Genomic DNA, 12,793 nt, shown 5'->3' on the forward strand with positions numbered 1-12,793 from the left:
GGCATTATCACTTTTAAGCTGGTTTACAGCAACCCTGTAATTATCCTCATTTTGCAGAAGGGATAAATGAGACTCAGAGAGGTTACCTAAGCTCCAAGTTCACACAGCTAGTTTGCAGCCAAAGCAGGATTAAAACTCAGATAACCTGGGTGTCTAGCAGTTCCCTGGCCTGCCCAGCGCCGGTGCCCACAGCGTGGAAAGAGCTCTTGGGAGGGGGAGAGTTTTATGATCCTTCCCCCACACGAGGGATCATATAACCGTATGTCCTCTCCCACCAGCAAACAGATTCTCAGCAAAGCCTTCATCCCCAGTTCCATCATTCTCCCTCTGGCTGAACCCAGCCCAGCAGTGCTGTCTGTCTGTCCAAGTCCAATCCTCTCTGAGCAGAACAGCTTAGGACAAAGCTGGCAAGTAGGCAGGCCTTGCTTGGCAGGTGAGAAGCTGGTTCTAGCAGTGGGGCAAGACAGGCAGCTCCCTCCGCTGTTGGCGGTCCTGCTGTGGAGCTGGCTGAACCTGAACTGTAGGGCCAGAGGCAAGAGAGGGGTTAGGGATGATTTGGGAGCATCGAGGTGCATACTAATGAGATGCAAATGAACCTCTGCGGGGACTCCAGCTCAAGCCCAGAGTCCCACATTCAAGCCCCCTGGGCTGTGTCCACACCGGTTCCTCTTACCCATGGTAACTCTGTGCTCCACCCAGCCACTGGCAGACACGGAACTCAACAGAACTGCTGGGCCTGCTGTGTTCTCATCAGACAGGGCTGGCCATTGAATTGAACCAGGGGCTACATCTTGGGAATTCCCGAAGCGGGTGGGTGTAGGGGTTACAAATACATAGTCCAAGCCCCACCCCAAATCTACTGAATCAAAATCCTTAGGGGTGGGGCTCAGGAATAGATGTTTAACAAGCTCCCGGGGTGGTTTCCGTGACTGGTGTTTGGGATGCGCTGAAGGTGGTAATCGCTTTCTTTAGGATCCTGTGTTCTACCATGCCTTGTTGCAAAGTTGATATCGCATATGTGGCCTTCTCGTGGCTCTGGTGGAGAGAGGCGGGTGGGGAAGTTAGGAAAAGACTGAAATCTCCATGACTCTTTTAGGCTAGACAAGTGCTTCTCAAATGTCAGTGTGTTAAAAATCACAGCCTCATTCTTAAGAAGTTTGATTTCATAGGGCTGTGGTAGAACTCGGAGGGCATGTTTTCCCCTGTAGATGGGGAACACTGGCTCCCGGGCAAAGCAGCCACAAGGTTATCTCTAAAGTCAAACAGAAGAGCAGACAGGAGAGGGAAACAACAGATCTGATTCCTGCCTGGAAGTCTCTGAGTCTGCAAATGTCTCCACTCATTAGCATCTCAAACCCCAGAGACAACTGTTTACCTTCTTGCGGACAGGTCTGTCCCAGATAGAGACACAATGTTGTGAACATTGTGAACAATGTTCCCCTTGCAATGAATAGAACTGAACTGAAAATCAGAGGGTTCCAGCCACACACACATACCTCAAGGGCCCAATAATTCCACTCTTAGGCATTTACACAGCGGAAGTGTGTACGTATGTTCATGAAAGATTCACACGAGAATGTTCAGAGCAGCACTGTTTATAATAGCCCTCTGTTGGAAATAGCCTGAATGTCCATCAAGAGCAGATGGCTAAGTAAATTGTGGCTTGGTCATATAGTGGAATACTATACATCAAAGAAAATGAAAGTACTGCTCTAGGCAACAACAGAGATGAATCCCCCTCACATAATGTGGGGTGGAAACAGCTATATACAAAAGAGTACATACTGTGCTATTCCAACTACATAAAACTTTAAAACAGGCAAAACTCATCTATGGATTACATTAGGATAAAGTTACCCTTGGGCAGGGGAAGAGGGGTGGTTAGTAACTGGAAGGGGCACAAAGAAGGTTTCTGGAATGGTGGTAAAGTTCTCTTTCTTTATCTGGGAGCTGGTCAGTTTCTGGAAAGTTCATTGAGCCTGCACACTTAGGATTTGTGCATTTTTCTGTATGCATATTATACTTAATTTAAAAGTTTTCTAAAAGTACTAGTAAAGGACTTCAAAGAAGACTTTTAATAAAAGGAAAAGGATTAAAATAATAAAAGGGAACTCCTGGTGACTTCTGACTGTGGCAAATTGCATGGGATTTCATGGCTATGGGATCGTGGACTCTTCCTGTCCCAGGAACCAGAAAGGAGACAATTCTCAGAACCCAAGAGCTCAGGCGCCATGCCAGGTCCTACCAGGGCTGTGGAAAACCGATGCCTCAGCAGTTCCTGTCCCCACCCCCACCATGGCCCGCCCTCCCCAGAACCGCAAGGGCAATGGCAGCCCATTTTGCACTGGATTCCCAGGTTCAGCTGAGTTCGCATTCATTGGGGCTTGCTTCATGCAGCATTTTTCCGTCCTCAGAGCAGTTTTCTGGCCCATTTTCTTTTTTGATCCCCTCAAAGACCCTAAATGTAGAGCAAGAAGTATTTCCACTTTATAGATGGGAAAGTTGAGGCCCCGAGATGGGGGTCAAAAGGCTTGTCCAAAGTTAGCAAGGGCTAGCAAGCGGCCCAGCCAGGACTCAAACACAAGGCTTCAGATACCAAATCCAACACTCCCTTGGCTACACCGCAGATGGTCTCTTCCCAGTAATAGCAATGCTGATTATAGCACCTATCAATTAGTGAGCACTTTCCCTGAGGATGTCTCAGAGCCTTCAATAACCCAAGGAGGTAGGTACTATCATATCATTTCCATTTTAACAAATGAAAAAACTGAAAAGTCAGAAAGTCCAAGTGCCTTGTCCAAGGTCAATGCCTAGTAAGTGTGGAGCATGGATTGGAAGAAATGGTCAGATCTGAGTTGAGTCGAAGCTCTGAACCACTAGTCCAGTGGTTCCCAAACCCAGTCGGTCCTCACCTGGAGTTTCCTTAGAGCTTGTAAAAATACACATTCCCTGGCTCCACCACCAGACCACACATTCCAATGATGTAGACTCAGGATGGGGCTGAGAAAGCTGTATTTTTAAAAACAGCCCTAGGCGTTTGGGATGCTCAGCTCTAAACTAGGCTGCCACTGAAATAAGACAGTAAAAGCAAGATAATTTAAAGGTAAAGCTTAACTCAGCAACTTCCAGATTAACACACTGAATCTCTCTAATAATTAGAGTCCTCCTAACAATGGTACACAACCCCTCCAGAAGATATTTGAGAACAGCCCGACTGGCTGGATAATAGCTATGCTTAGGGTGGAGGGCAGTGACTGACAAGGGGCATCTGGAGGTTGTGTGAAGGGCACTGGTGCTGGTGATGTCTGCTTCTTGCTCTGGTTCCTGGTTTGCCACCGTTTGCATTCACTTTGTAAAAAATCATCAAGCTATAACTTATAGTTGATACACCCTCTTTTTGAATGTTTACAAAAAGGAAAAAAAAAAGTCAGGCCAACCATCTGTCAGAGACACCATGTAAAGAGCAATCTTTACACAGAGTAGAGATTCATACAAGAAATCCAATAGAGTTCTTCTAATTACATGCTTCCAAGAGCTTGAGATTCTAGGATTCGAATCTTCCAAGATGCTGTGATTCTCTGAGTCAATTCCCAAGACTTCAGGAAGCCCCCAAACCTGTAATAGTAGCTAACATTTAGTGAGCTCTTGGCATGTGCTGACTGCTGTGCTAAGAGCTTAAGAGCTTCGTGTGGATCCATTCACAGCAGCTCTGTGAGGTATTGATAGATAACATTATCCAGCCCACAACCCTCAGAGAGGTGAAATGATGTGCCCAAGCTCACAGAGCTGGAAAGCGGCAAAGCCAGGACCAGATCTCCAGCACCCTGGCTCCAGAGCCATACTGGTGTCAAGGTCTGCCGCTTCCCAAGGCTAAGCGTCTAAGCATCTCAGTGATGCGTTTTGTGCCGTCTAGCCTTGCATTTGCTGGGAGGACCCAGAGGGAAGGGGATGCTGCAGGGACAGACAGCAGCTCTGACCTGGGACACGTGAGCACGTGGGCCAACAGGCACATACATGCTGACGCTACCCCACAGCTGGCAGTCCTGCTCAGCTGGCCCTGAGGCCAACTGCTGTGGGTACTGGAGCTGAACGGGAACTTGGAACTGGAGAGTTCTCTGTTGTGGGCTCCCTGCCCTCAGCCAGAAGATGGGCAGCTGCCATTCACCTGCCATTCCAGGTCACCTTGCAGTGACCCACAAGTCTCAGGAATGGAGAAAGGCGGGCAGGGAAGGCATTTGTCTCTTCTGCAGGCTCCTAACTGGAAAACGCTTACGGCATCACCTCATTCAGGAGGTAGTTTGTCAATCAGTGGGTAGTGGTGGACAGTCGGGCACTGTGATTGGCCAAGGGGGAGACAACAAGATATCATCACCTTCTGCTCTCACCCCTCCTTAAATTCTGGCTCCACCAAGACACTCTTTGAATTAAACTTCTTTAACGTGGTCCTCCAGTATTTACAAAACAAAAGCCATGCGCCTATGATGATTCCCTGAAATCCTACCGTTTTAAAGACGTATATTGAAATATTTTCAGATGCAATTATGTATATGAGATTTGTTTCAAAATAATCTGATCAGGGAAGAGTTGGTGCAGGTATAGGGGAAACGTAATTATTGAAGCTGAGTGATTTTTTTTTAATACTCTTCTGCTTCCTTTTGGTATTTCTGTAATTTCTCATTAGTAAAAAATTATACATAAATTATATACATATATATTTTTTAAAAGTCATACTCCTTGGCCTGGCACACATGGCCTTCAGTGACCTGACCCCATCCTGCCTTTCAGAGCACGTCTCCAAATGTTCCCCACCCAGCTGATAGTTTTCTGCACACACATGCCATTTTCTTTTAACTGCTATGCTTTTGCATATGCTACTTTTGCTTTCTGAATTGCCTTTCCCACTTTTCTTTCTTTTTTTAAGCGTCATTCAGTCTTCAAAACTGATGTTCAGTCTCAGACTCTCCTAGAAGCCTTCCTCCACCAGCTTCATAACTGGGCTATCCATGTATGGCTCCTCGGGCCACTGCTAGCCCCAGTTTGCCTTCATTTTACCACCTACCTCGAGGTATTAAACCACCCACTTAGCTGCCTCTACCAGCTGTGAGTTTCTGGGGGCCTGACGCATCGTAAGTGCTAAGTGTCTATTGAACTAAGATCTGTTGAGAAAACAGAAGCTGTGCGACTGAAAGGAAGTGGCTTAGCTTTTCTGAGTCTCTATTCACGTCCACACTGAAAACAACAAGAACAGCAACAAAAAGAAGTGATAGAGGATCATGATTGCGGGCCCGCAGGGCGGTTGTGCAGAGTAGAAGAGAAGGTATATGTGACACAGTCTAACCTGGTGACAGGCACATCGAGGGGCTTAGTACATCAGAGGTCTCTTTTCAACCTTTAAATCCCATGTTCAGGGCGGCGCATTGACCCAGGACATCATTGCAAACTGGCTACTGACTTTAGGCAAATAATTCCAAATCTATGATTCCATCTGTAAAATGGAACCAGTAATTCTTGAAGGGAGACTTCAGGGAACTCCTGAGCACCTTGCACTTGTACAGTTGCAGATTCTTGCTGACTCTCTGGCAATAGTGAGGGAATGGTGTGCAGGGGTGTGTGTGTGTGTGTGTGTGTGTGTGTGTGTGTGTGTGTGTGTGTTGGTAGGTGTTGGGGGAGGGGTCTGATTGATGAGGTCTGTGTCCCCTGTCCCCTGAAAGGCATCTTACAGTTTAGGGATCAATGTTGTTGTTGATCCCAAATTGCCTCCAGGGGGTATGGGGGCCATTCACTGGCCTCTGAGGCTGACCACCCACACAGGGAGCAGGACCCTGTCCTGAGCTGGGCGAGGCAAAGAGAGGAAAAGGAAGGTGAAAAGATCTGCCTTGTGGCCCTGCTTTCCCCACTCACTTGCTGTGTGACCGCAGCCAAGTTATCAGCCTTCTCTAAGTAGGCCTCCGTGTCTCTCCCTGTCGGATTCAATGATCTCTAGCGACCCTTCCACTCTTATCTATGATGGGGTTGGACTAATGCTTAGTTCCTCTGAGCGACAGTTCTCATCTGTGAATTAGAAGTGAAGCTTCATTCATTCTCTCAACATATATGCAGTGAGTTTCTTTTACGTGCCAGGTGCTGTTACTAGACACGGGTTCCGGAGCAGAGAGCAGCACTTAGTAGGAGAGACCATATCAAACAAAATATACGCAAATAACTAATAATTACAATTGTGATCTGTCTTAGGAAGGAACACTTCAGGGTGCCGTGAGATGATCTCCACCCCAGGGCAAGTGGAGAGGAGGCAAATAATTGATGACTGTGACCAGCATAAACAAGGCCCTGGCACTACATGCATTATCTCATTTAATTTTCACATCAATCTCTGAGAAAGGAACTATCATTCACCCCATTTTTTCAAATGAGGAGACTGAGGTTTAAAGGAATTGAGGCCCAGGTCATACAACCGATAATATGCAGGATTTGGACCCACACTCTTCATTTTAAACCTGTCTGGAAACCCCTATTGTAAATGTAAGCATTTAGTTCCATTAGTCATAGAAACAGTAACACTGAGCTTCTGAGTTAGCTCAGCTTGTGCTGGGGACCCAGGAAGCACGGGAAGCTTTCAGGGGCTCAGCGCACACATTACCGAAGGAACCCAAAAGGCAGGGCGCATCCGGCAGGTACAGCAAGTTCCCCACCTATGCCACCCCATCGTCCCTAGCACACACTGGTTTCCACTAAGGCTGCCCCACGTTCTCGCGTACTTGGTGAGAACAAGAAGGAAAACCGCCAGGCCGAGGTGAGTTCATTGATACCCAGGGAAGAGTGTGCAGGCAGCAGAGGGTGGTGGCCCAGCTCACAGAGGCCTGGGGCAGGGGGGCCTGGCAGCCCCTCCCAGTGGAAAGCACAGGCACAGCTGACATGTAGGGGCTGAAGAGTGTCAGTGTCTTTCTGGTCTGGTTCTCTGAGTCCTTAAGGAGGCCACTAAGGGTCATGGAAACAGGGGAGTTCTAGGGAAACCTTGACTCCCTCCAGTTCCTCCCCACTTTACAGATGAGGAAACTGAGACCCAGGGAGCTTGTGGCTGACGGGGCCTCACTGTTTCGCTCCACCACCCTGGCCAACTCATGGACTCAGCCCCTTCCTGCCAGAAGTGTAACCTGTGCTCCGTGGAGAGCCCTGGGGCGAACCCGATCTTGCCTTTTCCTGCACCAGGGTGTTGAGTTCCACAGCTTCCTCACCTGCAAAATGCAATCATTCCTGCTCTGCCTACCCAGCAGCCTTGTTGGGGTCAATCGATTAAGAATGGATCTTACAGGGAACTGTATTCGGTGCTCTGTAATGACCTATATGGGAACGAAGTCTAGAAGAGAGTGGATATATGTATATGTATGGCTGATTCACTTTGCTGTACAGCAGAAACTAACACAACATTGTAAATCAACTATACTCCAATAAAAAATTAATTAAAAAAAAAGAACAGATCTTAACAATAATCCAACCACCATTATTGAAAATGTAGGGAAATAGGTAGGCCCAGAGCAGTATGAAACTCTTTCAGGCCACGCCGCCTTTGAGTTACAGGGACATGAATAATGAAATTCTCTTTTCCCGCTGCCTGCTTTGAAAACCCAACATTTTCAAATAACCGTGTATACTCAGCCCCATCCCCAAACACAGGAAGCATCCAGGGGGTATCAGCTGTAATAAAAACTGTTAGTTGGTTCTGCATGGAGGGCACTGCTCACCTGCCCGGGCTCAGCACCCCCACCTTAAAAGGAGCTGAAGGATTGGAAATGCTGCGTTCTGAGCCTGCTTCTCTACCTCCCTGCTCTCCTGAGCCCAGGCCTTGCCCCTGAGTGCTGTGCGCCTGGGGACAGAGGCAGCCTTTCTGAGCCCTTAGCCAACCTCAGCATGGCCTGCTGCTTCCCACACTGGGGCCAATAGCACCCACGCCCCCCCACCCCAAGTGGAGGGCTGAACTCTGGCCTGGTGGCTCTGTTCAGCGTTCCACTCCAGCTCTCCTTCCCCCACAGATAGGCGTCAGATTCCTGCTTCCCCCAAGAGCTGCACCCATTCCCCACACCCACCGTAGTGCTGCCCTTGGCCTCTGAGACTCGCTGCCTTTCGCAGCCCTTGGAGACAGTGAGCACCCCCATCCGACAGCCAGGAAAGCTGAGGTTCTAATCCGGGTGCCTCTAAAGAGTTGCACGAGAGTCACCCTCCCACCCTCCCTCCCCCTCACCAGGTGGCTTTGTCTGTTTTAGGGACCCCGTGCCTCCTGGACGCACAGGAGAACTCAGCACCTCTCGGTTCCCTGGCCCCAGCCCTTCCTCCTAAAATCAAGGAGGAAATTGTCTCCACATCCCCTTGAAGGCTCAGCCCCAGAGAGCCCGAGCAGGGGATTTCATTCTTCCAAGAAAAGGAGCCCAACTTTCCATACATGCAAATGTGACCTGGCTTCTCCCGAAGATCAAAGCCCTAGCCTTGTCCATTCCTGGGCCCCAATCCCCAGCCCCCAGGCTCGGGCTGGCTTCATTCAGTGTACCTAGGTGACCAGGACCCAGGTGTCCTTGTCCTACCCCTGCCGTGCCTGCCCCAGCCATCTCCTGGTTCTGTCGCCACCTTCCAGTAGCCCCCGCTCAGGGGCCAGAATGGATGAACTTTGCAACTCCCACCCCCTAACTTCCCATCCTCCAGCAGTTCTTACCTGTGCCCTTCAGGTGGGGGAGGGTGCCCCGGGGTGGGCTGCTGGTCTGGAGCCCCTTTCCCAAGCCCCAGGCTGACAAGCTCGGGAGGGAGGTGCAGAGTCTCAGAGCAGGAAGGCGCACACTCGAAGAGGCTGCTGAGAAAGTTGGAGTAGGTGTGTCCCAGCCCAGGAGGAGGAGGAGGAAAAAGGAGGTGGGAGAATTGAGGCGGATCATCCCCTCCTGCCAGCTCTGGAGTGGAGGGAGGGAGCCAACTGGGTTGTGGCCCAGAACTCACGGTGGGGAATCAAGTTATGGAAAATGACGGCTGGAGAGTTGCTGAGAAATCGGGCCCATCTCCACCTCCCTTCTCGGTTTTACAGAGGGATAAACTGAGGCCCTGGACAGGTTGTACTTGCATGAGGACACAAAGAGACCATGAGGCACTGGGAAGGGACACAGGTCGCTCAGCTCTCCGGCCAGTGTTCTCTCCTCTCTCCTCCCCACGCTGCAGATCTGGATGAACGACCACAGTCTCCCCTCCCCGCAAGGTCTGGTTAATAACTCCCTACCTCATGAGGTTGTTATGAGGATTAAATGAGATAACAGTTGAGGGAAGGCACTTGGCAGAGAAAGTCCCCTGTAAAAGGTAATTCTTCTTCTCATTGTTATTAGCTGTGCCTTCCTCAGTAAGTGACTTAACCTCTCTGAGCTCTGGTTTCCCCAGCTGTGAAATGGGGGTAACAGGAATCCCTACTTCATAAGGTTGTGCAGAATCGTGAGACAGATAATGTGTGTAAAGTGCAAAGCACAGTGCCTGGCATCTCTTTTCCAGGTACTGTACTGGACACTGGTGACATAGAGGTAAATGAAATAGTTCCTGCCCCACAGAGCTGAAAATGGCTCTGTTACCATCCTGTTCATTCCCCCCGCTCTCCCCCGGCCCCCAGATTTACAACCCCTCTGCAGCTTCCCTGGCAAATAAATGAGTCTTTGCTTGCATACCTCTAATTACAGGGAGCTCACTACCTCTTCCAGCAGTCAGTTCTGACTCAGCAATTCTACCTGATGTTCAGCTGAGTAGCAGCCCTTGAACCTGGTTAATAAACAAGAAGTCTACATATCTTTATTATTACTATTATTATAACTATATGACTCAAGACAAATGATGTCAGTTTGCTGTCTCTATTTCCTCTTTTGTTAAATGGGCTCAAAACTGCTGGGGCCACTCAGAACAGAACTATTTCCTCTGCTACGCGACAAAACCTAAGGCCTGATTCTCTGGCTAGGACTTGGTTTTCTAAAAGTTCAGTCTGGACCCTATGGCTAAGTGGAACCGTTAAGGTTCTGGTCTTGTTTATGGAGGAGTAATGAGGCTCTTGGTGGTTTCCCAGCCCTCAGGAGATATCCATTCATGGAGTGGCTGCAGCCACTGTGGGCCATGCCCTCAGGGATCTGTCACCGGGGTCAGGGATGACCACAGGTGTCAAGCAGCTTCCACGTGTTGCCCAAGACATCTAGAGGGGCCCCCTAACAGGAAGAGTCACCCAGGTGTTCCCTCCTACAAGTTGCATGAGAGGCCTAGGGGTTTACAGCATGAGGGGGACTGCTGTGATCAACGCCAATGGGAAGGCTAAGCTGGGCAATTATCCACTTGGTTGATTGCCACCCAAGTCTCCGAGTCTGGGCCGATTAGGCATTAACCCGAGGAAGGTGGCTGTGCGGCCCCTTTGGCTAGTCATGTGTGACTATCTGCCTTTGGGCTCCCCATCCTGGCCAAGGCTGGCCTCCAGCCTGTCCAGTGCAGGGATGTCTGCATCCTGGGGATAAGGGAGCAACGAGGATTCGGATAGATCGCAGAACCGCAGAACGCTACTGACATCCGTCCTCTCCTCCCCAGTTCCTCCACCATTCCTGCCCCAGGCCCTGATCCCCCACTCTGCGGGTCCCAGGACCTAACTGGGCGACCTTCTGGCCTCCAGCCCCCCAGGGAAATTGCACTCCTCACTGACCCCCAAGCATGCTTGCAACTTCTCACTCCTGAGCCCCTGCTCACAGCTTCCCGGACATCAAAAATGGTACCTATTCATCTTGGTACAGCCCATATGCCAGCTCCCCTCTGTGAGCTCCCCCAGACCATGGCCCTGACCTGAGTGAGAAGTAATAATAATAATAATAGCAGCTAATCTTTATGTCAGGCACTCATCTCAGCACTCTGCGGGGATTATCTCGTTTCTCTGAACGCCGCCACAATGGATTAAGCGCTGTTATCATTCTCTAGTTTTCAGATGAAGAAACTGAAGCTCAGAAAAGCTTTAATTACTTGCCCAAGGTCACTGGTCTAGACTAAGCTAAGTTGCAAGCCCGGCTCTGTCTGGACCCTCTTAACCACCGGGCTGTACTACCCCGGCTCTCCCCTGCCTCCCTGCAGCATTGTGGCTGAACCTCCTGTGTGCCTCTCTGCTTTGTTCTACTTTTGTGGGTGCCTCTTTTCACATCACCTCCCACCCCACTCTGGTTTAAGCTCTTCAGGGATGGATCTCTGCCTAACCCAGGGGTTCTCAACCGAGGCTGCACACTGGCATCACCTGGGAAGCTTCTACAAATCATGGTGCCCAGGCCCCACCCCCCAGACCAATTCCATCAAACTCCCTGGGAGTGGGCCCCGGGCATCAGTTTTTCCCAGCAGTGTCAGCCACATCATAGGCATTTAAAGAATTACATCTGATTCTGAATCCCCTGCCTGGACCTCAGTTTCCCTGTCTCATTGAAGCAGGTGTTGAACTCTGATCTTTGACATCTAACTCTAGTGTTCTAAAGCTCTAACATTCTTGACATAGGCTGTTGTAGGCTTCAAGAGAAAGACCTGGCAAATTATCACTGTCCACTCTCCTACTTGCCTGAGGAAAGCTGGACTGGTGAGCACTTCCTCCCTCCCTCCCTCCTAGCTTTTCCTTCCTAGAGCAATCTGTCCATGTTCACCATGGGGTAGAGAGTATAAATGAGGGGCTTGAGCAGTGATGAAAATTCTAACCAGATGACAAGTTTCAGGGTGTCCATGGATTCTGGAAGCACAGAGAGTATTATTTTCGTTTCTAATAGACTGAACCCCTCTGATTCCTTCTGGGGCAGGCTAAAGGCTCAGGTTAATTCAGTGAAAATCATAGACACGAATCATGAAAGACAGCGCATCACGGACGCATGTGCAGGACTGGCTGGCACGGGACTGAGGGGCTTCCGGGGATGCAGGACTTTCAGGGAAATGGGAACTGTCCGCCACCCTAATAGAGGGAACTGCTACATCACTGGCCCACATGAGTCACATACCCAGAGTAGGTGCGGAGTGAGTGTGGCCCACCTTGGAGGACCAGTCTGGAGAAAAGATTCAGCTCATAGGGACAGTTGGCTGATGGACTGGTTACAATGAGAGAGCATGTTCAATGAACATGAGACGCAAGCTGTCATTTCCAGGGCTGGGGTCCCTTCTGTCATACTTCCTGGGGAGAGTCACATATAGCAGGATGGGAGTGGGTACAGAGCGGAGCCCCTGGAGTCTGGTTCGTGGACCTGTAGACAGGAAGGGCTCCAGAGACCTGGCTGTCCATGGGACCTGATGCCTTTAAGGAGGATGAAGTCATCAGGGGATGAGGCCACCTGGCTCCGTGAGGGCTGCAGCCTGCAGCCAAGAGGAAGAAGCAGAAGGTGGAAGGCAGGTGGGCTGAGGGGGCCGAGCTGGGGATGTCAGCTGTGTGGCTGACAGACGGGACCCAGCAGGAGTGGGAACCGCCAGCCCTGGTGTTGCCTGGGGTGCCCGGGAATGTAATCAAACACTCAGCAGACCTGCTGGCCATGGGCATCTGGGCACCACCAGGCCCTCCAGCTCATCCTGACCCCCAGCTGGCAGTTCTGACAGGCTCCTGCCAGGAGAAGTGTCCGGCCCGGTTGGTGAGGCTAGTAAGAATGAGCTCATCCGCCCAATCCAGCCCTCAGTCAGCCTGCCTCAGGCTGGTGCTGGTAGGTGGGGTGTCGCTGAGAGCTCCTAGAGCCCGGCTGGCTGGTTCAATGTCTTTGGTTAGGTCACCGCAACAGGAAGAGGGGAGATGGGGGTCCACTCT

At 50.2% G+C, this 12,793-nt stretch overlaps 2 protein-coding genes across 2 annotated transcripts in view; one reads left to right on the forward strand and one right to left on the reverse strand.

Annotated features, from left to right (window-relative positions):
* Positions 1-8,830, reverse strand: part of FAT2 (FAT atypical cadherin 2) — a 67,533-nt gene extending 58,703 nt beyond the window's left edge. Inside the window, exon 1 of the mRNA XM_060145945.1 lies at positions 8,702-8,830. The gene's annotated coding sequence lies outside the window, so the exon portion shown is untranslated. The remainder of the gene's footprint in view (positions 1-8,701) is intronic.
* SLC36A1 (solute carrier family 36 member 1) overlaps positions 1-12,793 on the forward strand; it is a 145,634-nt gene that overhangs the window by 123,883 nt on the left and 8,958 nt on the right. The gene's annotated exons all lie outside the window — the stretch shown is intronic.

Source organism: Lagenorhynchus albirostris, chromosome 3, assembly GCF_949774975.1.
Source record: "Lagenorhynchus albirostris chromosome 3, mLagAlb1.1, whole genome shotgun sequence".
In the NCBI taxonomy this organism is placed as follows: domain Eukaryota; kingdom Metazoa; phylum Chordata; class Mammalia; order Artiodactyla; family Delphinidae; genus Lagenorhynchus; species Lagenorhynchus albirostris.